Source organism: Helianthus annuus, chromosome 16 (genome assembly GCF_002127325.2).
Source record: "Helianthus annuus cultivar XRQ/B chromosome 16, HanXRQr2.0-SUNRISE, whole genome shotgun sequence".
Taxonomy (NCBI): Eukaryota; Viridiplantae; Streptophyta; class Magnoliopsida; order Asterales; family Asteraceae; genus Helianthus; species Helianthus annuus.
Window position 1 is genome coordinate 100,857,517 of NC_035448.2, and position 24,886 is coordinate 100,882,402.

Here is a 24,886-nt window from a genome sequence, read left to right on the forward strand (position 1 = left end):
GGTTGTCAGCTGAAAAGCTCTTGCGTTCTTCTTATTAGTTCCTTCAGCAGGCTTGGTCTTGTTGTCAGCTGGTTTGACCAGTTTAGGGCAGTCTGGTCTAAAATGTCCAGCTTCTCCACAGCTGAAGCAAACCGTTGATTTCTTTATCCTGCATTCTTCTTCTTGGTGCCCCAAAATTTTGCAGAAATTATAGTATCCCTTACATTTTCCAAAATGCTTTCTTTTATAGGTACTGCAAAATGGAGCAGTGGAGGATTGCCCAGTTCCTCTTTTCTTGAAATTGCTACTAGTATTACCCCCACGAAATCCCTGGGTAATTTTCTGGGCCAATTCCTTCTTCCTGTATTCTTCTCGCGTACACACCAGTCCGTCGGTCAAGGTGTTGGCTAGTTCCACCGCATCGTCAATGGTGCGGGGTCTTGCAGCTTTGACAATATCACGAATCTCGCTAATTAGACCCCAAATATAGCGAGAAATAAGTACCGGTTCTAGCGAAGCCAGAGTTGGTACAATTCGGGCATATTCGAAGAATTTCGAAGTATACCCTCGACAGTCCACATCTACCATCTGGTGACTCAGGAATTTATTTGCCATGTGTTCCTTTTCATACTCGGGACAAAATTTTCTTTCCACCAATCGCTTAAATTCTTCCCAACTCATGGCATATGCCATGTCACTTCCCTTGGCTTGCAACACCGAATTACACCATTCTAATGCCTTTTCCTTGAAAAGGTGAGAAGCATACATGACCTTATCCTCCTCGGCACATTTATTTATTTTAATTACTGCCTTGGTCTTTTCCAACCAACACAGTGCAGCAGTTGCCCCTTCATTGCCTGCAAATTCAACGGGTTTACAGGCGAGAAATTCCTTATAAGTGCAACCAGGTGTTGCAACTTTCATTTTCTTGAGTATTGGGACTTGAATCACATTGTTGTCATTATTGCCGCCTCTGTTAACACTATTACTAAAATTATCGTCGCGCGTGCGTTTAATGGGGTTGGCTTGCGAAGGCTCGACAGGACTTTTAACAGCAGCGACGATTGCCGGGATAGCATTGGCTATTCCCTGGGCAACGATATTTTCTATATCTTGCCAATTAAGGAAATGATCCTCATTGTTTTGTTCAGATTCATTGACTGGTTGGTTTTCCGCGTTTTCCATCTGAATAATAATTAACAATATAATTATAAATTATTGACACAAAATAACAACCAAACATAATAAAGCAATCACACATAATCAAGTTAACACGTATAGCCAAAATTGTCGACTTTCATATTTTTATATATATTAGTATGCATCGATACACACCAGTTATCTTGCAAAAGTTTTATTTTGAGTTATTTTACATGATTATATTTTTATTATTTATTATTATATTATTATTATTATTAAACACACAACCACAGTCAGCTGACATTTCAGAAACGACGCTCACTCTCGTCGTATTTCCATGAGATCTGTTCTCCCACTTCTCGGATTCGATTTCCTGCGTCCACCAGTTCTTCACCATAGTGGCGGAGTTCAGCCAAGTTTTCTGTGCTCATAGGTGGGTTTTGTGCAGGCTCAGGGTCAAACTGGGGAAAATAGGCGTTGGGGTTATTCATGAAATTCTGAAATTGCCAGTCACTTGTCCACCACTCTTCCAACTGGCCGGTGACAACTTGGGGTTAACAATGGGGTCTGGAATAGCAGGTTCCAAATTAACTGGAAGTTGGGATTCAGCGGGGTAATTGAAGAGGTTTTCATCGGCAGGTCCGATGAGATCACAATTTGCTAGTTTGCGGTCAAGCTCCTCCCATAATGGCATTTCCTGGGCTAGTCCAGAATTTTCCCCAATTTCCTTTCCTTTTCCTTTATCCTTAAGATCCTCATTCTTTTTAACCTTCTATGCAACTAACTTCTTCCTATGCCCACGTTTCCAATCCAAGATTCTCCTCCTCTTTTTTCGGCTTTGGTTCTCCTGCGGCTGGGCCTGGAATAATATTGGCTCTTCAGTATCAACCTGGTAGCCCGTTAAGGTGCCGGTGGTATCCATATCGGTGCTATGGATAGTAAAGTTTCGGAGTGCCTCCGACAGTTCATTCATGTTGTTCGCACACATGAAGAAACACACACAATTTTAAGTTAAAATTTTATTTATCAATTTAAATTCACAGAATCACATAAATGGCAATCTGAAAAATTAAGTATTTCTAAATACTTAATTAGCTTAAATCAGTGGCTCTGATACCACCTTTTTCTGTCACGACCCCCGACTCGGTTTTACCCGTTTCAGGAGTCGCGGGACAGAAAACCCGTGGTATTGTTTATTTTGGCAGCGGAAATTTTAACAGGATCTTTTAAAACTGAAAATGTCCAATTATTTTATTTCACATTTTGGGACAAACCCCATAATTTACAATAAGGGTAATTTCACTGACAAATCCTTGTTTTACAAAAACATGTTTATTTATTTTATTTACTGAGCCACATTCTTCAAGCTGGTGTGCTACGTGACACCTTTCCTGATTCACAGTAAATCACCTGAAACATGTTTAAAAAGATTTCATCAGCGGGGAAATACTAGCGAGTCACTCAAGTTTATAAAACGGCCCATTTGTTATATATTACAGCATAAGAGCGATTACAATGGCCACTATCTTATAATTATATGGCCCCGTGTCACACCCTGGTGACGATAGTCATACCACCATTGGGTTCTTTTTACCCAATAGTGATGATTATCACTGTTAAAAGTGAGAAACAATAGTAATGTGCACAATACCTCACTTGCCAGTAAATTTAAGATAACCAAGACTTAATCCCTGTAACATATAACTGGAAAACATTTAGGTATTTGTAAAATACTTTTGACAAAAGAGAATGACTCACATTGCAAGTTTAATTGGACAGAACCTTGCCTACTGATTTAGCCTTGTAACCTAGTTAAATAACAATGCACACGAAGCTAGGTCAGTAACTTAATACAACATTTACGATAAGCTCAGGAAATCAAAACCCTCACGACGAATGACAAAGTATAGCCCGAATTCGCAGCACTTAAACATCCATCGGATCGGTTTCAATCGATCGGACATTGTATCGTAGCAGTGATCGAGTTATTACCCTGTTGTCGCAGCAGAGCGTCGTGCTTGTGTGTGTTTTTGAACGAAACAGCGAATATCTCAACGTACAAAATGAATTTTAACGTCGAAACAAGACAGCCATGCAAGTGCCAAACCCCTGCATTATATACTGAATTTTGGCTCCTCTCGCGTGGCGCGCCAGACCCACCTGGTCCTGGCGCGTGGCGCGACTGCTACCCTTTTAGGTAGGGTAGCCTCGTGTCCCACATAGCCCAGGTGAGTCAACATTCAACGAAATTCGAGTTTTACAAATGGTTTCTAGGATAATTATCAATTAGGGGATATACCCCTTGAGTTTTAGGGGGCCCTGATCCTAATTTCGATTGTTCTGAAAATTATGGGTCATGCCATACTACTTGGGGGTCTCAATTAGGGTTTCCTAATGGACATTAATAAAATAAGAAATAATAATTTTGGCGAGAGTTGTTACAACGTGCCACCATACTCCTTTCACCATAACAAATCTGTCATTAGATGGTTTATCGACTCTTCGCCAAAACCACAAAGGCTGCACTAGGTGTCTTCAATCCGGATCCCACGTTTCGCAAGTTCTATTTTCACCGGAATACTCCCTGTAAAAACTTTCCAAGCAAAAAATAAAACTTATTTTGGAACCCACACATTCTACATACTCTTAAAGTAGAAAGTCGGTGGCCAGTGCCACCGACAAAAACAAGTTGTTTGTCTTTTTGCCCTTTGATTTTGCGGTACTTCTTTTATACCCTTAACTTTGTTATAGTTTCTTTTTAACCCCCAACTTTATCAAATCTCATTCTTACTCTCTCTTAGCCCTTAAGTTTAAAAAATGTAAATTATAACCCTATAACTTTTTATAAACTTTGTAAAATGTCACTTTCATCCCTCGATAATTTTTGACTTGAAGGTATAAACTCAATTTAGTCGGGTCACATATAATACATTATGAGTGTACGGTATAAATTCGATTTGCGTTATGTTTTTGATCAAATTGCAATACAGCTATATGTTACGTTGAGTTCAACCGGATATATCGAAATGCGTGTTTTTATAAGGTTAGCGCATCACATAACGCTTTGACTAATCTGTTCGATGTTTGCAATGTACCCGCGCCTAGTTCCACTAATTTTTGTGTATATCACTTTATATCTTTTAACCGAAAAACGTAAGAAATAACGAAGTCAAAAAAACAATAAATGTGTAGGTGTTAGTAATGAGTAACCTTTGAAACTGGGTGACAAATGGCCACTTGTTGGTTTGAAACAACAGTTCATTTAATAAAATCCAGCCAACATGACATCATTGTCCTTGACTAAAATCGGCACCATAAAGTTAAGCTTCACATATAAGCGCATTCTCATCCAATCCATTAAATTATACATACATTCCATTAAAAACAACTCCTATATCAATATATTTTTACTAAAAATAATATTTTTCTCTCTCCTTTTCAATTAAATAATATTATCATTACATTTTTGTCTCTCCTTCAATCACAACCACTTTCAATATATATTAAAAAAATTATACTGGGCGAATAGTGTCCCCCCAAATATACAGATGAACAGTAACATTTTCTCTCTCCTCCACTCACAACCATTTTTTATACCCTTTATAATATAAAAACTACCCCTCACATATTTTGATGGTTTGGATGAGAATGCTCTAAGGGTGTCCGGAGTGGGCGGCAAACCCACCCGGCACCGTCTTTCATCAATCGGCAACCAATGCCGATCAGTTTGCCGCATGAAGGTTTGATTCGGTGGGTGCATGCCGACGCGGGGAAGGGAGGAAGGAGAGAGAGAGGGTAGTGTGGGGTGGGGTCCATTCCAATCTCAACCAATCACACATTTTTGCTTTTTTTAAAGTTTACCACTTCACCAAATGTTTAAACCATTGCCAACACTTTTCACCAAAGTTTAAACACTTTTCACTGATTGACGTGGCGCACTCTGATTGGTCGATTTTTTTAGTTTGCCACTCTCAAGTGTTTAACCACTCCTAACATCCTAAGCCGAGTCATAAAACCCTTTTTGGGGAGTTATGTGACGAATGGTGGATTGTGTAACAGATGAGCTTTATATAACTTGAGTGTGTAGTGGGATTATATATGTATGAAGCTTTATATATATGTATGTATGTATATGTGTGTGACTGGGGAAAGAGTGGTTACGCTGTGATATACATCACGAGAGAGAAAAAAAATTACCCTGTAGCGCCGGCCACAGTGATGTGCGACGGCGCTATGCCCTCTTTTACCGTGTGTTTGCGCCCTGCTGCGGAGGGTTTAAGAATTAGCACCTATAAACAAATTAAAACATGTAATGTTGAAAACTGAATTTTAACAATTTAAACAATTACTTTTGTTTTTATATAAATCCATATTGACAACTTGACCCATGATAGTCTTGAGTTTCACTTTCGTTTCCAAAGGGACTCTCACTTTAATAAAAAGTAACTTCGTGTGTAACTAATGAACAATTGTCTAACTTTACCTTAGGTCACAATGGTGTAAATTGTTTGAAACTTAAGAATACCAAATTCCTTCTTCGATGGAATGATACTGAACTTGGCCACGAAAGTGAAACTTAGGGTGGGGGTATGGTTAATCACTTTAGGGGTTTGAGTGGTTCTCTACCCAATAATATTATGTCATGTCAACTTCTCATTCCACTTCCCATTTTGCACTCAATCACTAGGTATGGTTAATCACTCTAAGGTGTTTGAGTAGGTTAAAAAAAAAAAAAAAATTGATTGTTTCTTCTCTGCTCTCTCTCTCTCCTCCATCACTCCTTCTCCATCTTTGGTGAATAGTCACAGATTTCTTTCCCTCTCTCCTACTCAAACACCCTAACTCAAACACTAGGTGTGGTCACCGATCGGTGACTCCCCATCCCCGATGAAGTCCCCGCAAACCACACCGCCCACCCTTAGGACTTTCATTGATCATATTGGTAGTATGAATTATTACAACCAATAAGTCATAGTTTGAATTATTAAAAATACAATTAACCTTATTTAAAACGATTATTTTACCAATCACAAATTAAACTGCATTCATTTGAAAATAATACTGTATTTTATGTAATGTTCTTTATTCAAAGTAATGAAAAGGTAAAACATAACATCAACACCTACAAATAAGCATGCGATGATCAGTATGTGTTGTGTATTTAACACGGAAAATAAACATTAAACAGGAAGGAATGTAAAAAAATGTCTCTTCTTGAGTTGTTTGAGTGATGATTTGGACTCTTTATCTTTATTTATAAAAAAAGGAAAGGTGTTACGTATCACACTCTTTCACACAATCAGTTTACGGCATCAAACCATTCATGTTTCTGAAAAAAAAAGGATAAGAACTAAAAAAAAAATTAAAAAAAAATATTCGAACAAAAAGGATTTAAGTAATAAAATTAAAATTTGTAATCAAAACAATTACCATCCCATGACGACGTTCTCAAAATCTTTAGTTTAAAATTTATAAATGATAAGTATTAAATTTAGATTATCACACATAGTCAAATATACAATCACGAAGTGGTAAAGCCTAACAAGTAACGAGTTGTCGAACATTTGGGGGAATGGTTTAAAAAATTGCAGCGATCAACTTTAATGTACTATTTACAGTAGAAGTGGAGTAATTTAAAAAAATAAGAGTGATGGTAATAACAAATTGTTTAGAGAACTAGCCAAGAGATAGGATCATTTATTTAGACTCGACCTCCTCTAGATTGGATTATTGGAATGATAATAAAGCACTAAGGGTCTGTTTGGTATGGCGTAATGGAATACATGAGGGAATGGAATAGAAGAGATAATGGAATGGACAAAGGAATAAAATGGATCATTCTATTCCATTGTCTTGTTTGGTTACCATGCAGGAAAGGAATAAATCATTATCTTGTGTGTTTGGTAGGTAAGAAAAGAGGAATGAATTAAATCGGCGATTGGTGGTGCGGTGATCGGTGGCGGCTAGTGGCGGTGGCAGTGATGGGTGGCGGTGGTCGGTGGTAGCGGTGGTCGGTGGCGGTGGTCGGTGGTGACGGGTGTTAGCGGTGGCGGCGGCGATGGTCGGGGTTGGCGGTGGTATGCGGTGGCAAGTGGGAGCAATGGTGGTGGCGGCGACGATGTGTGTGGTGGGTCGACAATAGCGGGTGGTGGGCGCGGAGGATGGTGTGGTGGTTGGCGGAAGGTGGCGGTGTTCGGTGGTTGCGGGTGGCGGCGATGGTGATCGATGGTGGTGGCGACGACGACGGTGGGTGGTGGTGGTCGACGATAGCAGAAGGTGGCCGCGGAGGGTGGTGGCCGGCGGAGGGTGGCGGTGGTCGGTAGTGGCGGGTGGCGGCGATGGTGGTCGATGGTGGTGGCGACGGGTGGTGGGGGCTGCGACGCCGATGAGTGGTGGTGGGACGGTAGCGGTTGGTGCAGCGGAGGATGGTGGTGGTGGTCGCAGAGGGTGGCAGTAGTGGTCGGGGTGGCGGTGGTTTGCGATGGCGAGTGGCAGCGGTGGTAGTCGATGGCGGTGGCGGCGGGCGGCTGAGGACGGTGGTGGTGGCGGAAGTTGGTGGCGGTGGTGACGACGGCAGGTGGTGTGGTAGATGGTCGATGTGATGGGCGGTGTTTGTGATGTAGGCTGAGAGAGGGAATGGAATGGAAAAAAAAACAGGGGAGTGGATAGAATGAATTTGAGGGAACGAAATGACTTATGTAATGGGTGATTCTATTACGTTGACCAACCAAACACACTTTTTTTCATTCCTCATAATAGTTTATTCCATTCCACCTCCCATTCCTGCATACCAAACTACCTAAGTATGAATTATGTTTATTATAACCTTACAAGTTAATAGCTAATTCTAGTTCTCAACTTGACAAGTTAATAGCTAATTGGCGGATGATATTCTTTTCTCGGTTAGATCAATACTAGAGATAAGTGATCTAATGTTCTTGGCCGGATTGGTGTTGTTCTCGTAAAATATCAAAATGTTCTCATTTTTATTGTCATTTTCATCTAAATGACAAACTGAGTTAGAAATTTTTATTAACCACTCCCTTTTTTGTCTTTTTCCTCATTTAATTGAATGATATAATGGTCCCTGAGGTTTCATTTTCTTCCCCTCTTTCCTTTCTTCTTTTCTCCTCATGCTTCCCCTAACTTCAACAAATTGGTTTTGTGTAAACGAACGTGCATCGCCAAAAAAAATGCAAGGAAAATTTATCTTTTGTTTGAAAAAAAAAACAATATCAGATCTAGTGGTTCATCTTTGATCGGAGTGTCGCGCCCGGTCAAAGATAATATTTATAAACCCGAATTATCCTTAACTATGAGTTAGCGGTAATTATGGGGTCGATCCACGAAATCTGTGGTTTATGTATGGATGTGCTTGACTATAAACGATGTCACACTTTATGAAGCTTGCAATTTGGTTAATTTGGTTGTTTGATTGAAAAGAGTGTCGGATTAAACCGACAAGTTTTACTATTAAAATGATGAACTACGAAACTAGATTACTTGTGCTTACGCGAAAACTTGATTGATTGATTTAAACAATAATTGGAGAACAAAGTCCACACCCGGTTCGGTAATTGAAGACCTAGGGTTTCTACACGTTTTAGATTTACTTCAATTGCATATGTGATTGATGGATTTAGTGTCGCGTGGCGTAGGTGCCAAGAGCTATCAACATCGTAGACGACAGGCCGCAATGCACTTCGTTACCAAGAGCATGTAAATCCTATCAATTGATAAGGCATAAGTGCACAAATTCATTTCGCAAAGTCAAATTTCATAACTCATTCGGACAATTCACAAATTCAATTCAATACACGACAATGATCAAGAGCTTCAAAATCAAAACACATTTTGTCACAGATCAAATCTCAAAACAATATCTAACCCTAGAATCTTACAAAAACATACACCGGGGTGAGACCCGCGAGAATTAGCCGCTCATGGTAGACAGAACTTGATCACGGATGATTGAAGCTTGAACTTGACATCTTGAAGCTTTGATGAATGATGATGATGTGACAACCCTCTCAAAACCAGGTATCCGTACGACTTAATTAATTATTAATTATTGCCTTAATTACTGTGCTTTACTGAGTTTGCTGATAAACTGCTACTTGATTGTTGGTACTTGTACATATCTGCATCATACTTTGATATTCCTGTCACTACACTACTTATTTACTGAACCTTAGTGACAAACATGATGCACAAAAGCACAGTAGCACTAAACGGATACACAGTGAACATGCTGGTATAGCCAGCATCAGGCAAACACTGCCTCTAAAGGCCTGAATGAGCCAGAATTATTTTACTACACCCATTAGTGTGTGTAGGGATACAAGGGTTGTATGATTACGTCTCTAGGAATAAGATATAGAGATTTGGATGTGCCTAAAACATACTTTAAGCACGGAACACAGCACTTTTATCAACACACTAGCTTCTAGCTAATTAATAAGTGCCAAAATATGAGGAATTATTCCCGACACTTTGCAGAATAAATTGTGTCGCTAAAAAATATTATTTATGCGCTTAACGGATATCTTAAGCACTTTAACGGATTACTATCCGACCGAACAACCGGACAATACCCGGAACATACAAATATTGCCAAAATTAATATTAGTACTTTTCTGAGCCAGTTAGGGTCCCTGATTACCCTAACACCCGCTTTTAATGCACTAAAGCAACTAACGGGTTAGACCTCGCACTTAACGCACTTAACCAAACTGAACCGTAACTGAACGTTTGGAAACGAACCGAGCACCATTACATCCCAATGGGATCGGCCAACTAGTGGGACCGGGAGAGTACGTCCTTTATTATTTTATATTAGATTACGCGAAGATCGAGACGACTTTTTCTATAAATAACCCTCACCTCTCACACCTAAACACACACACACCTCACCTTCACTCTCTCTCCCTCCCTTGCTCTCCCTCTCGGCCGAACACTAGCACCACCACCCATCCGTTTTTCGGTTCAAGTCTTGCAATTCCAAGTCCATACAAGTGTCGGTGGTTACGTACAACGGAGCTCGGAACAAACGGAACGCGAAGGACCTCTACAGTTTGCTATTATCCACGCAGTTTTCGACTAGTTTCTTCCCTAGCCCCGAGCTAGAGGTATAACGTTTAAAACTCATTTTTGGTCATGTCTAAAGTGGTTAAAAGGATATTTGTCGGTTGAATGTCGGTAACCCGCTTAATGAAACTTTAAAGTTTACTAAAACGTGAATATCGTTGGTTAAAAGCTCAAAACGCGTGTAAATGTCGTAGTATTTGAACATGTTGATTAAAATGGCCCGATCTATGATGTGGTGGCTCTTATCATCGTTTAACCCGACTTTGTTAAATCTCGAATTTTGGCATACACTAGATGCCAGCGGTTCAAGGGTTAAAAGGTGAAACTCCACCACACGAGAAACATGAACTTGTATAAAAGTGTTTTAACATGAAAAATAGTTTTTAAAACAAGCCGATCTACGTAGGTACAAGTGGTATATTCGTAGGACCGGGTGTCGAGAAAATCATGTTTTATAAAGTGGATAAAGTGTTAACAAATACGATTTCTATAAACTACAAGTGTAGAAACACTTGTAGAATAAAGATCCGACAAAATAACAATGTTTACAAAAATTGTCGGGAAGTTGTAAGAAGTGATTTGTTCCAAAAACGAGGTTTTTGCAAGACTAAGTTATGTTATATATAGATCCACTAAATGTAACGAGATCTACACCGTAGTTTTTGTAAAAACTACAAGTTCATGAAAACGATGCAATTTTACTAACTAATCTTCTATTTGAAGTATTAAAGATTGAGTCGGTTGATTTGATAAATTGTTGAGATGATTTGTAAAAGAAAATGATACGCTTGAAAGCGTGGCCACCTCCAGTTACAGGGGAAACTCTGGCGAATTTTCTAAAAATCTAACACTTAGAATTATTTACAAGTGTTAGACTACTTTGACATGTTTTCAAATATATTTCGCCACAACTTTATTTACAAATAATCGGAGGTGGGATTTTCACAAAATAAACGAGATAAGTATATATTCGGTAAATATATTTTGCCACCTCACTGTTTATGATTATTTTGTGAAAATGTATAAATATTATTTTTAGAGTAAAATAATATTTACTAACCTTGTCAAGCCCGAAATAATACAAACGCTTATACGTCGAGAATATAAGTTACAACGGTAATTATCATTACCACTTAATCACCAAAACGTAACTTACGCTTTATTCAGAAGTATTCATAAGCGCGTATGTTGTCTATATATTATTTTGGGAAAATATTATGAGAAAAAGGAAATATATTATTTTGAGAAAAATGAATATATTTTGAAATAAGAAATAAAATATATTAAGTGGGACTTAATAAAATAATATAAGTATACATGTATTTAAATCCCCCATCCTTGGGAAGGAGAATGCGTATCAAATATATATATACGAAACGGTTGACTAACTGTTTCCCAAAAATGTAAACTATGAAGCTAAAGCACGGCCATCCGTCTAATAGAATTAGCACATGTAGGTCGTTGCACAGCACCTGGATATTGGATTGCTTGATTTTGTGACGCGTTCACTGTGAGTTCATGTCCCCCTTTTTTTCTTAACTGTTTTCAGTTTTATAAACTGCGGGGGTGAAATACATGTTACAATGATTATGGATATGTTATACATGGTATGGTTAGCGTAAGGAGGGTTACTTAGATCATGTGAATGGGTAGGCGGAAACTTTGAGGTCATTAATCCTCAGGGTAGGACCGAGGGGCAGGAGCGGTAGATCTATTTGGGTGTAGCGAGCCCAGTCCCAGGTCCAGCAGAACGGACCTTGGGATGACTTTGTTCCCGACGCATAAATTTGCTAGGTTTGAGCCTTCCTACTTGCATTTACACATATCAATGGCCTTGCAAACCATTGGTGATCTCTTTTTCCTTATTTGCTACATACCAGGGTTTTTGATAAAGATAAAGGTTTATTTACTCATTTTCGCATGAACTCGCTCAACATTATTGTTGATTTTTCAACTTACATGTATTTCAGGGAATTAAGGATCTGGCACGGTTTAGCAGGATTTCCCGCTGCATTTAGATTCAGAGTCATCCGGGTTCAAGGCTTATGGCTCTTTCCTGGACAAGCCATAGCCCCTGAACCATGTTTATTTATGTTTGCATTATGGTAGTAGTTGTACTGTTTAAGACAAGTAATGGTTGTTGGGTGTTTACCCATTTAGACAATGTTTGACAATTTTATTTTCAATGGATGACTTTGCATGATTTTAAATTCATATAGCTTGTTATGGTTAAGCTATGGTATTAAGAAGTCACACCAAATTAACCACGCTTCCGCAAAGCCAGGGTGTGACAGCTTGGTATCAGAGCTCTGATCATAGCGAACTAGGGTTCATTTTGAGTCTAGACTATGATCACTAGGGCTCTCACGAAAATGTTTTTCTGCATACCACTTAAGTCCAGATCCAAAACTTTTTATAAACAAATGTTGAGCATATTTTATTATTTTAGGCTCAGTCTGGGAGGCTGAGGCTCGGTCTGAGAGACTGAGGCTCGGTCTGGGAGGCCGAGGCTCGATCTAACGGATCGAGGTAGTTGTCTAGTGGGACTAGGGAGTCAGTCTGGGAGGCTGGGAAATGTTTGCTAGTGGACTAGGGAGTCAGTCTGGGAGGCTGGGAAAAGTTGGCTAGTGGGACTAGGAAGAACAGTCTGGGAGGCTGGGAGGCTAGTGGGACTAGGAGGAATATGTGATTATTATGTGGTAACTTGTGTGATTACCTGATTTACTGATATTTGTACATACTTATGATTGTATTACAGACTCATGGATACCTCAGATACTGGAGACTCGGACACTACTGGACCCCGACCCATGGAGTCAGACGAGATTATGTCATCAGAGCACGAGGTGCATACCTCGGATTATACTAGTACAGACGACGACGACTTTCAGCCGTTCGCACTACCTGACGGCGTTGATGAGCCCATCGTTGGTGGTCCTGCTGCGGATCTTCCTCTCGCTGTGATTCCCGCCCCGATTCCTCTTGCATCCTACCCAGCTTATGAGCTTATGCTTGATGCCGAGGCTGGTGGCGATATTGATCTTTTCGATGATGAGCTATACGAGGACGAGGTTCCTGACCCAGCTCTTTTGCCCGCTGGCGGTCTTTTGATGATCGCCGGTGCTCCTGTCGGAGACTCGCCTGTTCATTCTCCAGCCCCAGACTCCTTTGAGTCTGTGGCATCTGCTCCATCACATGTGGCGAGCACGCAGCTTTTCGTTCATGACTCGGATCCTGACCAGGCGTCATCTGCCGCCCCTATGCCGAGCTTTGTTTTTGAGCATGACGATATCGAGGATTCTGACCCTGTATTTCCCCCTGGATTCGATCCAGACCGTGATATTGAGTTCGTTCACATGGACCAGCCTGTAGAGGACCCCGTTGACCCTGCCGACCCTTTCGATCCTATCGATCCGGACTTTGACTTCGATATGGCGTTTGTCGATCCCGAGCCTGCAGTAGCTCCAGAGCAGGCCGCTGCTTTCGATCCCGCACATGAGCATGGTTTGGCGCATGCTGATGTTCCTGTTGATCCTATTTTGGCGGGTCAGCCACTTGGCGATTTTCCTGTTGATGATATTCCTTTGTTAGATGCTGACCATGTTGTTGATCCTCTTGTTGACCCTCCGATCGCTGACGTTCCAGTTGACCCTCATGTCGATCATATTGATCCTGTTGTTGCTCACGTTGATCCTGTTTTAGCTCCTGTTGATCCCTTACCTATTGAGCCCGAGCATGCTCTGTTTGCAGAGCACATGGATCCCCCTGACGAGGAGGCTCAGCACGGTTGGATACCGGCTGACGAGGATGTTCCGCCGCTTCCTCCTCACCGCACTGATGCTCACCATCCTGAGTTCTCGTTTCAGATTCCTTCATTCATACCTCCAGCGGGGCCTGGAGAGGGCTCTTCCGCCCATCCATTTGGCCAGGTACCGATGCCATTACCTGTCATATCTCCTGTTTCAGCATCCACTTCATCTTTTCCTGTTATGCCTTTTGGCACTGTCAGCGAGCCTTCTTTCTGGTCTTCGCTACCCGTTATGCCACCCGTTGATCCACCTCATATGGGGCATACCCTAGAGGACCTATTGATGTCATTTGTTCTTCAGCATGATTCCCATTCTCAGCGTTTGCAGGAGCTCGAGAGAGCTCAGATGCCTCCTTATTCATGTCATGGTCCGTCATCCTCATCTGCTCAGCCATTTCGGTCTTTTCCTCCTGACATTGCTGCTCGACTTTCGATCCTAGAGCAGCAGATTGCATCCGTGATCCGCACCCAGCAGGCCTTGGAGGAGGATTGGCTTCTCTTTCGCCGCTTACATTATCCTCCACCACCACCACCCGTCTAGAGCTTATCGACGTTACTAGGGTAGACACCGGTGAGACAGCCGCGATTGTTATGCACAGCTTTTGAAGACCATTTGACTACACAGATTTTTGTTGATACATGTGATGTATTGATTGTATGTAACACTGATATGATGTATTTTGTACAGGGGTGATGTAACCCCTATGTGATTGATGGATGTACTAACACACTTACTATGCTTATGGTCTTGATATATATGCAATCGCCGCATTCTCATCATATCTGATTTACTTGATTGATTATTTTTGTATTTGGACATGGGATGTTGGACATGGGATGTTGTGTGTGATATATTGATAACATGAGATGTTATATGCTATTACTATTACTATATACGTATGATTTCTATGGCCTAATCGACGTACGCATCTTTAGAAAATGGCACCAAGACGTCAACCGCAGCCGATGCCCACGACTCAAGAAGAACTGCAAGGAATCATTGCTGCCGCGATTGCTCAGTATGCTGATCGCAGGGAGGACCCAGCTGGAGTAGCTCCAACGGCAATGGCAACCAGAATCCCCCTCATGGGTGCACCTTCAAGCAGTTTCTGGACTGTAAGCCCACAAACTTCGACGGCACGGGTGGTGCTGTTGCCTTCGTTCGTTGGGCAGAGAAGACTGATTCCACCATCCGCATGAGCAAATGTGCGATCGACCAGCAGGTCACTTACATTTCAGGGCTGTTTCTAGATGGAGCCCTATCTTGGTGGAACCTTCAAGTGCAAACTCTAGGCGAAGCTGCCGCCTACGCCCTGTCTTGGGCCGAATTGAAAGAGCTTATGCGGAAGAAGTACTGCTCTCGCGCGGAGATTCAAAAGCTTGAAACCGAGTTTTGGCACCTAAAGATGGAAGGGTCGAAGATAGCGGAATATGTTCAGAGATTCCACGATCTGTCTCACGTGGTACCTTATATGGTTACGCCCGAGTTTAAGAGGGTTGAGCGCTTCATCTGGGGATTGGCTCCTCAGATAATCAGTATGGTGACTTCTTCCAAACCCGCAACCATCACAGAAGCCATTGATCTGAGTGTGGCTTTAACTGAAGAAGCGATTCGGTTAAACAAGTTCGATGAGATTGAACCCAGGAAAAAGGAGACTCATGTGGAGTCCTCTGGTGGTAGCAAGCGGAAGTTTTCGAGTTTCAAGCAAAGCACCGGGACGGTGGTTAAGAAGGGAGAATCGAATGCACCAGCTCAAGATTCAGTTGGTGGTGGAAAGAAGAGCAGGGGATACATGGGTGCACAGCCCAAGTGCAACTCATGTCAAAAACATCACTCCGGTCGTTGTGGGTTGAAAGTTTGTGAAGCATGTGGAAAGGTTGGCCACCTGAAGGAGACTTGTTGGGCAAATGCTGGCCGGGGAGGTCAGGGAGGAAATGGGAATAGAAATACCCGTGGTGGTAATGGGAACCGCCCACAAGGAAATCAGGGAGGAAATGGGAACCGTGTTAACCAAGCAGGCACCGTGAACCGAAACCAGGGAAACCACCAAGCTGGGAACAATGGTGGAAACGGGCAGAGGCCCGGATGTTTTAATTGTGGAGATCAAGGGCACTTCAAGAGGAACTGCCCGGAATTAAACCAAGCTCGTGGAAGAGTTTTCAACATGGAGGCCAGGGAAGCGCGCCAGGATCCCAATGTTGTTACTGGTACGTTCCCTGTAAACCAACGCTATGCGTCTGTTTTGTTTGATACTGGTGCCGATTATAGCTTCGTATCGCTAGAATTTAAGAACATGCTTGGTTTAGCCGCTAGTAAGTTAGACATTCCTTATTCGATCGAGCTAGCAAATGGGAAGTTAGTAGAAGCCAATGAAGTGATTAGAGGTTGCGTAATCGAGTTAGGAGAGCGTGAGTTTGCTCTCGATCTACTACCAGTCCAGTTGGGAAGCTTCGACGTGGTAGTAGGGATGGATTGGTTAGCAAGTAACAAAGCAGAGATTGTTTGTCGCGAGAAGATTATCCGTATTCCGACCGACGATGGTGAGACCATTGTTGTTCATGGAGAGAAGCGTGAGACGCCGTTGCGGATTATTAGCTGTCTGAGAGCAAGGAAGTGTTTAAAGAAAGGGTGTGTTGCTTTTCTAGCGCACATTGTGGATAAAAAGGCTGCTGAGCCGAAGATCGAAGACATCCCTGTCGTAAGGGAGTATCCGGAAGTCTTTCCAGAAGACTTGCCTGGCTTGCCGCCTCAGAGGCAAGTGGAGTTCCGCATCGACTTAGTTCCAGGCGCCGCGCCTGTGGCTAAGGCACCTTATAGACTTGCCCCGTCGGAAATGCAAGAGCTATCAACGCAACTTCAAGAGTTGTTGGATAAGGGTTTTATTCGACCAAGCTTCTCGCCTTGGGGAGCTCCAGTTTTGTTTGTCAAGAAGAAGGATGGTAGTTTCCGTATGTGCATTGACTACAGAGAATTGAACAAGCTGACGATCAAGAATAGGTATCCTTTGCCAAGGATTGATGATCTGTTCGACCAACTTCAAGGTTCAAGTTTCTACTCCAAGATCGATCTTCGATCTGGATATCATCAGCTTCGGATACAGGAGGAAAGTATCCCGAAGACAGCCTTCAGAACTCGTTATGGGCACTACGAGTTCCTTGTCATGCCGTTTGGTTTAACAAACGCACCTGCAGTGTTCATGGATTTGATGAACCGAGTTTGTAAGCCGTACCTGGATAAGTTCGTGATTGTGTTCATCGACGACATCTTGATCTACTCAAGGTCGAAGGCAGAGCACGAGCAACACCTCAGAGCTATTTTAGAGCTACTGAAAAAGGAGCAGTTGTACGCCAAGTTCTCTAAGTGTGAGTTTTGGCTGAGAGACGTGCAATTCCTTGGGCACGTGGTAAATGAAAGTGGAATTCATGTGGATCCAACCAAGATCGAGGCGATCAAGAATTGGGAAGCGCCAAAGACGCCAACCGAGATCCGGCAATTCTTGGGTTTGGCTGGCTATTATCGAAGATTTATTGAGGATTTTTCAAAGATCGCTCAGCCATTGACGCTCCTCACGCAAAAGGATAAAAAGTTTGATTGGGGAATCAAACAGGATGAAGCATTTCAGTTGTTGAAGGATAAGCTTTGCAACGCGCCAATCTTAGCTCTACCGGAAGGTACCGACGATTTTGTGGTATACTGCGACGCTTCGCGTCAAGGATTGGGTTGTGTGTTGATGCAACGTCAAAAGGTTATCGCCTACGCATCACGCCAACTGAAAGTGCACGAAAAGAACTATACCACGCATGATTTGGAGCTAGGCGCAGTGGTTTTTGCTTTGAAGATTTGGAGACACTACCTTTACGGGACAAAGTGTACGATCTTTACAGATCACAAAAGCCTCCAGCATATATTCAACCAGAAGGAGTTGAATATGAGGCAAAGGCGATGGGTTGAGCTGTTGAACGATTACGACTGCGAGATCAAGTATCATCCAGGGAAGGCGAATGTGGTCGCCGATGCCCTAAGTCGCAAGGAGAGAATCAAGCCCATAAGGGTTAGGGCTATGGAAATGATTATCCAAACCGATCTTTCCTCACGCATTCGAGCAGCGCAAAAAGAAGCTCTCAAGGAGGGAAACCTTGAGAAAGAATATCTCCGTGGGATGGAGAAGATATTGGTTCCAAACAAGGAAGGAACGTTATGTTTTGAGAAAAGGATTTGGGTTCCTTTGTTTGGTGATTTAAGAGAGGTTATTTTTGATGAAGCTCACAAGTCACGGTACTCTATCCACCCGGGAGCGGATAAGATGTACCAAGATCTTAAGGATTATTATTGGTGGCCTAGGATGAAAGGCGATGTTGCTATTTATGTGAGCCAATGTTTGACTTGCGCTAAGGTTAAGGCAGAATACCAGAAGCCTTCGGGACTTCTGCAGCAACCAAAAATTCCCCAATGGAAGTGGGAAGAAATATCCATGGATTTCATTACGAAGTTTCCAAGAACGCCTAAGGGCCATGACACTATCTGGGTGATAGTGGATCGCTTGACGAAGTCAGCACACTTCTTGCCTATCCGCGAAAAGGATCATACAAGCAAATTGGCGGAAATTTACATGAGAGAGATTGTCACTCGCCATGGAGTACCTCTCTCGATTATTTCTGATAGAGATGGAAGGTTCGTATCGAGGATATGGCAATCCTTCCAGGAAGCTTTTGGCTCAAAGCTGAATATGAGCACCGCGTTTCACCCGCAGACCGACGGCCAAAGTGAGCGGACGATTCAGACATTGGAAGACATGCTGAGAGCATGTGTGATGGATTTAGGCGGTAGCTGGGATAAGCATTTACCCCTGGTTGAGTTTTCATACAACAACAGCTACCACACCAGTATTGGTGCCGCGCCATTCGAAGCTTTATATGGGCGCAAGTGCAGGTCGCCGCTCTGTTGGTCTGACGCAGGTGATAGACAATTGGTAGGTCCCGATGTAGTTCAGGAAACTACAGATAAGATCGCGCAAATCCGAGATCGCATTAGCGCGGCTCGTGATCGCCAGAAGACCTATGCAGATCTGAAAAGGAAACCTCAAGAGTTCGAGGTTGGGGATATGGTTTTGTTAAAGGTATCACCCTGGAAGGGTGTAGCACGCTTTGGGAAGCGTGGGAAGTTGAATCCACGCTACATTGGTCCTTTCAAGGTTTTGGAAAGAATTGGAACAGTAGCATACAAGTTGGATCTACCTGCCGAGCTAAATAACGTTCACGATACATTTCATGTATCCAATCTAAAGAGGAGTCCAACTCAAGTTAACGTTGCCATTCCTACCGACGAGATTCATATTGATGACACGCTCCACTTCGTTGAAGAACCTGTTGAGGTCACAGATTGGAAAGTTAACAAGACCCGCCGGAGCAGTGTCAAGCTCGTCAAAGTTCGCTGGAATGCTAGACATGGTCCTGAATTCACCTGGGAGCGTGAAGACCGAATGAAAGAGAAATACCCCCACCTGTTTCCTAAGAACCCTGCTTCTTCAAGCAGAACCTAAATTTCGGGACGAAATTTATTTAACGGGGGGAGAATGTGACAACCCTCTCAAAACCAGGTATCCGTACGACTTAATTAATTATTAATTATTGCCTAATTACTGTGCTTTACTGAGTTTGCTGATAAACTGCTACTTGATTGTTGGTACTTGTACATATCTGCATCATACTTTGATATTCCTGTCACTACACTACTTATTTACTGAACCTTAGTGACAAACATGATGCACAAAAGCACAGTAGCACTAAACGGATACACAGTGAACATGCTGGTATAGCCAGCATCAGGCAAACACTGCCTCTAAAGGCCTGAATGAGCCAGAATTATTTTACTACACCCATAGTGTGTGTAGGGATACAAGGGTTGTATGATTACGTCTCTAGGAATAAGATATAGAGATTTGGATGTGCCTAAAACATACTTTAAGCACGGAACACAGCACTTTTATCAACACACTAGCTTCTAGCTAATTAATAAAGTGCCAAAATATGAGGAATTATTCCCGACACTTTGCAGAATAAATTGTGTCGCTAAAAAAATATTATTTATGACGCTTAACGGATATCTTAAGCACTTTAACGGATTACTATCCGACCGAACAACCGGACAATACCCGGAACATACAAATATTGCCAAAATTAATATTAGTACTTTTCTGAGCCAGTTAGGGTCCCTGATTACCCTAACACCCGCTTTTAATGCACTAAAGCAACTAACGGGGTTAGACCTCGCACTTAACGCACTTAACCAAACTGAACCGTAACTGAACGTTTGGAAACGAACCGAGCACCATTACATCCCAATGGGATCGGCCAACTAGTGGGACCGGGAGAGTACGTCCTTTATTATTTTATATTAGATTACGCGAAGATCGAGACGACTTTTTCTATAAATAACCCTCACCTCTCACACCTAAACACACACACACCTCACCTTCACTCTCTCTCCCTCCCTTGCTCTCCCTCTCGGCCGAACACTAGCACCACCACCCATCCGTTTTTCGGTTCAAGTCTTGCAATTCCAAGTCCATACAAGTGTCGGTGGTTACGTACAACGGAGCTCGGAACAAACGGAACGCGAAGGACCTCTACAGTTTGCTATTATCCACGCAGTTTTCGACTAGTTTCTTCCCTAGCCCCGAGCTAGAGGTATAACGTTTAAAACTCATTTTTGGTCATGTCTAAAGTGGTTAAAAGGATATTTGTCGGTTGAATGTCGGTAACCCGCTTAATGAAACTTTAAAGTTTACTAAAACGTGAATATCGTTGGTTAAAAGCTCAAAACGCGTGTAAATGTCGTAGTATTTGAACATGTTGATTAAAATGGCCCGATCTATGATGTGGTGGCTCTTATCATCGTTTAACCCGACTTTGTTAAAATCTCGAATTTTGGCATACACTAGATGCCAGCGGTTCAAGGGTTAAAAGGTGAAACTCCACCACACGAGAAACATGAACTTGTATAAAAGTGTTTTAACATGAAAAATAGTTTTTAAAACAAGCCGATCTACGTAGGTACAAGTGGTATATTCGTAGGACCGGGTGTCGAGAAAATCATGTTTTTATAAAAGTGGATAAAGTGTTAACAAATACGATTTCTATAAACTACAAGTGTAGAAACACTTGTAGAATAAAAGATCCGACAAAATAACAATGTTTACAAAAATTGTCGGGAAGTTGTAAGAAGTGATTTGTTCCAAAAACGAGGTTTTTGCAAGACTAAGTTATGTTATATATAGATCCACTAAATGTAACGAGATCTACACCGTAGTTTTTGTAAAAACTACAAGTTCATGAAAACGATGCAATTTTACTAACTAATCTTCTATTTGAAGTATTAAAGATTGAGTCGGTTGATTTGATAAATTGTTGAGATGATTTGTAAAAGAAAATGATACGCTTGAAAGCGTGGCCACCTCCAGTTACAGGGGAAACTCTGGCGAAATTTTCTAAAAATCTAACACTTAGAATTATTTACAAGTGTTAGACTACTTTGACATGTTTTCAAATATATTTCGCCACAACTTTATTTACAAATAATCGGAGGTGGGATTTTCACAAAAATAAACGAGATAAGTATATATTCGGTAAATATATTTTGCCACCTCACTGTTTATGATTATTTTGTGAAAATGTATAAATATTATTTTTAGAGTAAAAATAATATTTACTAACCTTGTCAAGCCCGAAATAATACAAACGCTTATACGTCGAGAATATAAGTTACAACGGTAATTATCATTACCACTTAATCACCAAAACGTAACTTACGCTTTATTCAGAAGTATTCATAAGCGCGTATGTTGTCTATATATTATTTTGGGAAAATATTATGAGAAAAAGGAAATATATTATTTTTGAGAAAAATGAATATATTTTGAAATAAGAAATAAAATATATTAAGTGGGACTTAATAAAATAATATAAGTATACATGTATTTAAATCCCCCATCCTTGGGAAGGAGAATGCGTATCAAATATATATATACGAAACGGTTGACTAACTGTTTCCCAAAAATGTAAACTATGAAGCTAAAGCACGGCCATCCGTCTAATAGAATTAGCACATGTAGGTCGTTGCACAGCACCTGGATATTGGATTGCTTGATTTTGTGACGCGTTCACTGTGAGTTCATGTCCCCCTTTTTTTCTTAACTGTTTTCAGTTTTATAAACTGCGGGGGTGAAATACATGTTACAATGATTATGGATATGTTATACATGGTATGGTTAGCGTAAGGAGGGTTACTTAGATCATGTGAATGGGTAGGCGGAAACTTGAGGTCATTAATCCTCAGGGTAGGACCGAGGGGCAGGAGCGGTAGATCTATTTGGGTGTAGCGAGCCCAGTCCCAGGTCCAGCAGAACGGACCTTGGGATGACTTTGTTCCCGACGCATAAATTTGCTAGGTTTGAGCCTTCCTACTTGCATTTACACATATCAATGGCCTTGCAAACCATTGGTGATCTCTTTTTCCTTATTTGCTACATACCAGGGTTTTTGATAAAGATAAAGGTTTATTTACTCATTTTCGCATGAACTCGCTCAACATTATTGTTGATTTTTCAACTTACATGTATTTCAGGGAATTAAGGATCTGGCACGGTTTAGCAGGATTTCCCGCTGCATTTAGATTCAGAGTCATCCGGGTTCAAGGCTTATGGCTCTTTCCTGGACAATCCATAGCCCCTGAACCATGTTTATTTATGTTTGCATTATGGTAGTAGTTGTACTGTTTAAGACAAGTAATGGTTGTTGGGTGTTTACCCATTTAGACAATGTTTGACAATTTTATTTTCAATGGATGACTTTGCATGATTTTAAATTCATATAGCTTGTTATGGTTAAGCTATGGTATTAAGAAGTCACACCAAATTAACCACGCTTCCGCAAAGCCAGGGTGTGACAGATGATGATGGTTAGGGTCTGTGATAGATGATTGAAGTGAAGGAATGATGGATTGGGTGATGATGATGATGGTGGTTGATTAGGATTAGGTTCGAAGGAGATGATTCGGATGATTCGTATGGAAGAATTATGAAGGTATGTGTGTTCTTCGCTCAAAGAGGGTGTTTCAAACTCAAGAAAAGCGCAACTCCTCAAAAATGGTCAAAAACCAAGTGATATACCCGTCCCCAACATTCAAAAACCAAAATTCACATTTGGCCTCAAATGAAGGCGTCGTCGACGGACTACCATGGCGCTGGCGACGGCCTATGTGTGACAACTCGTAATTCGAACCTACTTCTGTGTAACGTTACGTGCTTATGTGAACTATTACGATTATTAAACGTTATGATTTTGTGCTTTGTGTAATGTGATGAATGTATGTATATATTGGCTCAAACGCACAATACGAACAGATCGCACAACACTTACTGGAACGCATAAGGCCATTTGGGCCACACCTTGTAATCGGACCAAAGGGGCAGCCCGTGATGGGCCGGCCACTCCTTTTCTACGCAACAAGAACTCATCCTTGAGTTTTGTTTTCTCATTTGTCACAACTCTCAAACAAAACACACAACCCTAGCTCTTCTCTCTCTCTCCCTCTCACGAACCGAAGGCAGCCACCCTCCTCGAAGTTCATAGGATTCGGATCTTTCCTTGAAACGGTTAGTGCCCTATGTTTTGTTACATGTTACTGTGATCCATGTTTTGATATGATGGTTAGTGTGTAGGCATGATTATCGTATGTGATGTTCTTGTTAATCGGCTCACATATAGGTTGAATGATAATGATCATGAAATCGGCTTGTTATGAATCGGATTTGCATGATATTAACCAAGAGCCGAACACTTAGAAATCGGCCGTGATGTAGTATAAACCGGATGATTATTGTTCATGTTGGTAGATCTTTAGGGTTCATAAGAATCTGGAAAATATGTTTAAGAATATTGTTCATGATTAGGGTTCTTATGGGTTAGTCTATAATTGCCTTGTTTGATCGATAATTGATTAGTTTTGAAACTGTTAGATGTTAATTGATAGCATGTTAAATTGGAAACTGATAAATTGTTATAACCGAATTGCTTGATTTGTGGAATGATTGAACCGGTCGCACAAGACCTCTTGATCGTACAAGAGGTCCACTCGCACAAGGCATCTCGGTAGCACAAGATGCCTACTCGCACAACTAGATCAGTCGCACAAGCTGATCTGATCGCACAAGAGACCCTGATCGCACAAGGGGTCTCCAGTCGCACAAGGATGTTGTTTGATCATTGTTTGGGCCGTATGCTAATTGTTGGGCCAGGTACGACCGCACAACCCAATAGGATCGCACAAGGCCTAAGGTTATTTATTGGGCCGTAGACTTGGGCTGGGTAATAAAACGGATCGCACAAGTTGTTGTTCTGTTTAACTGTTGGGCCTTAAAAGCCCAAATCACTAGCACACCACTCAGCCCAATCGCACAACATGATGCTCCGTCGCACAAGGTGTATGAACCGCACAAGTTGACTTACCTGTTTAGTGATTGGGCCGTGTATATCTGTTGGACTATCTTAGCTATTTGGGCCGAGCATCATTGGGCCTCAACGAGTGACTCGCACAAGGCTGCTAAGACTTGTGCGAGCCCATCCTTATGAACCGCATAAGTCAGTGATGATATATTTGACAACTGTGTATGAGCCATGAACTATGTATGCTTGTAACTTGTTAACTCTATGTGACCATACGTGCTTTACGTGAACCAAACCTGACTTGTATGGTAACCCTGTTAGGACGTGATTGACCACTCTTAAAATTCAAGTAACTTTGGTATAATCTGCCGAGCAAACCAAGGTGAGTTCAATGCATTTTCTCAAGCATGCGTCCCGGTGGTTTGGGAC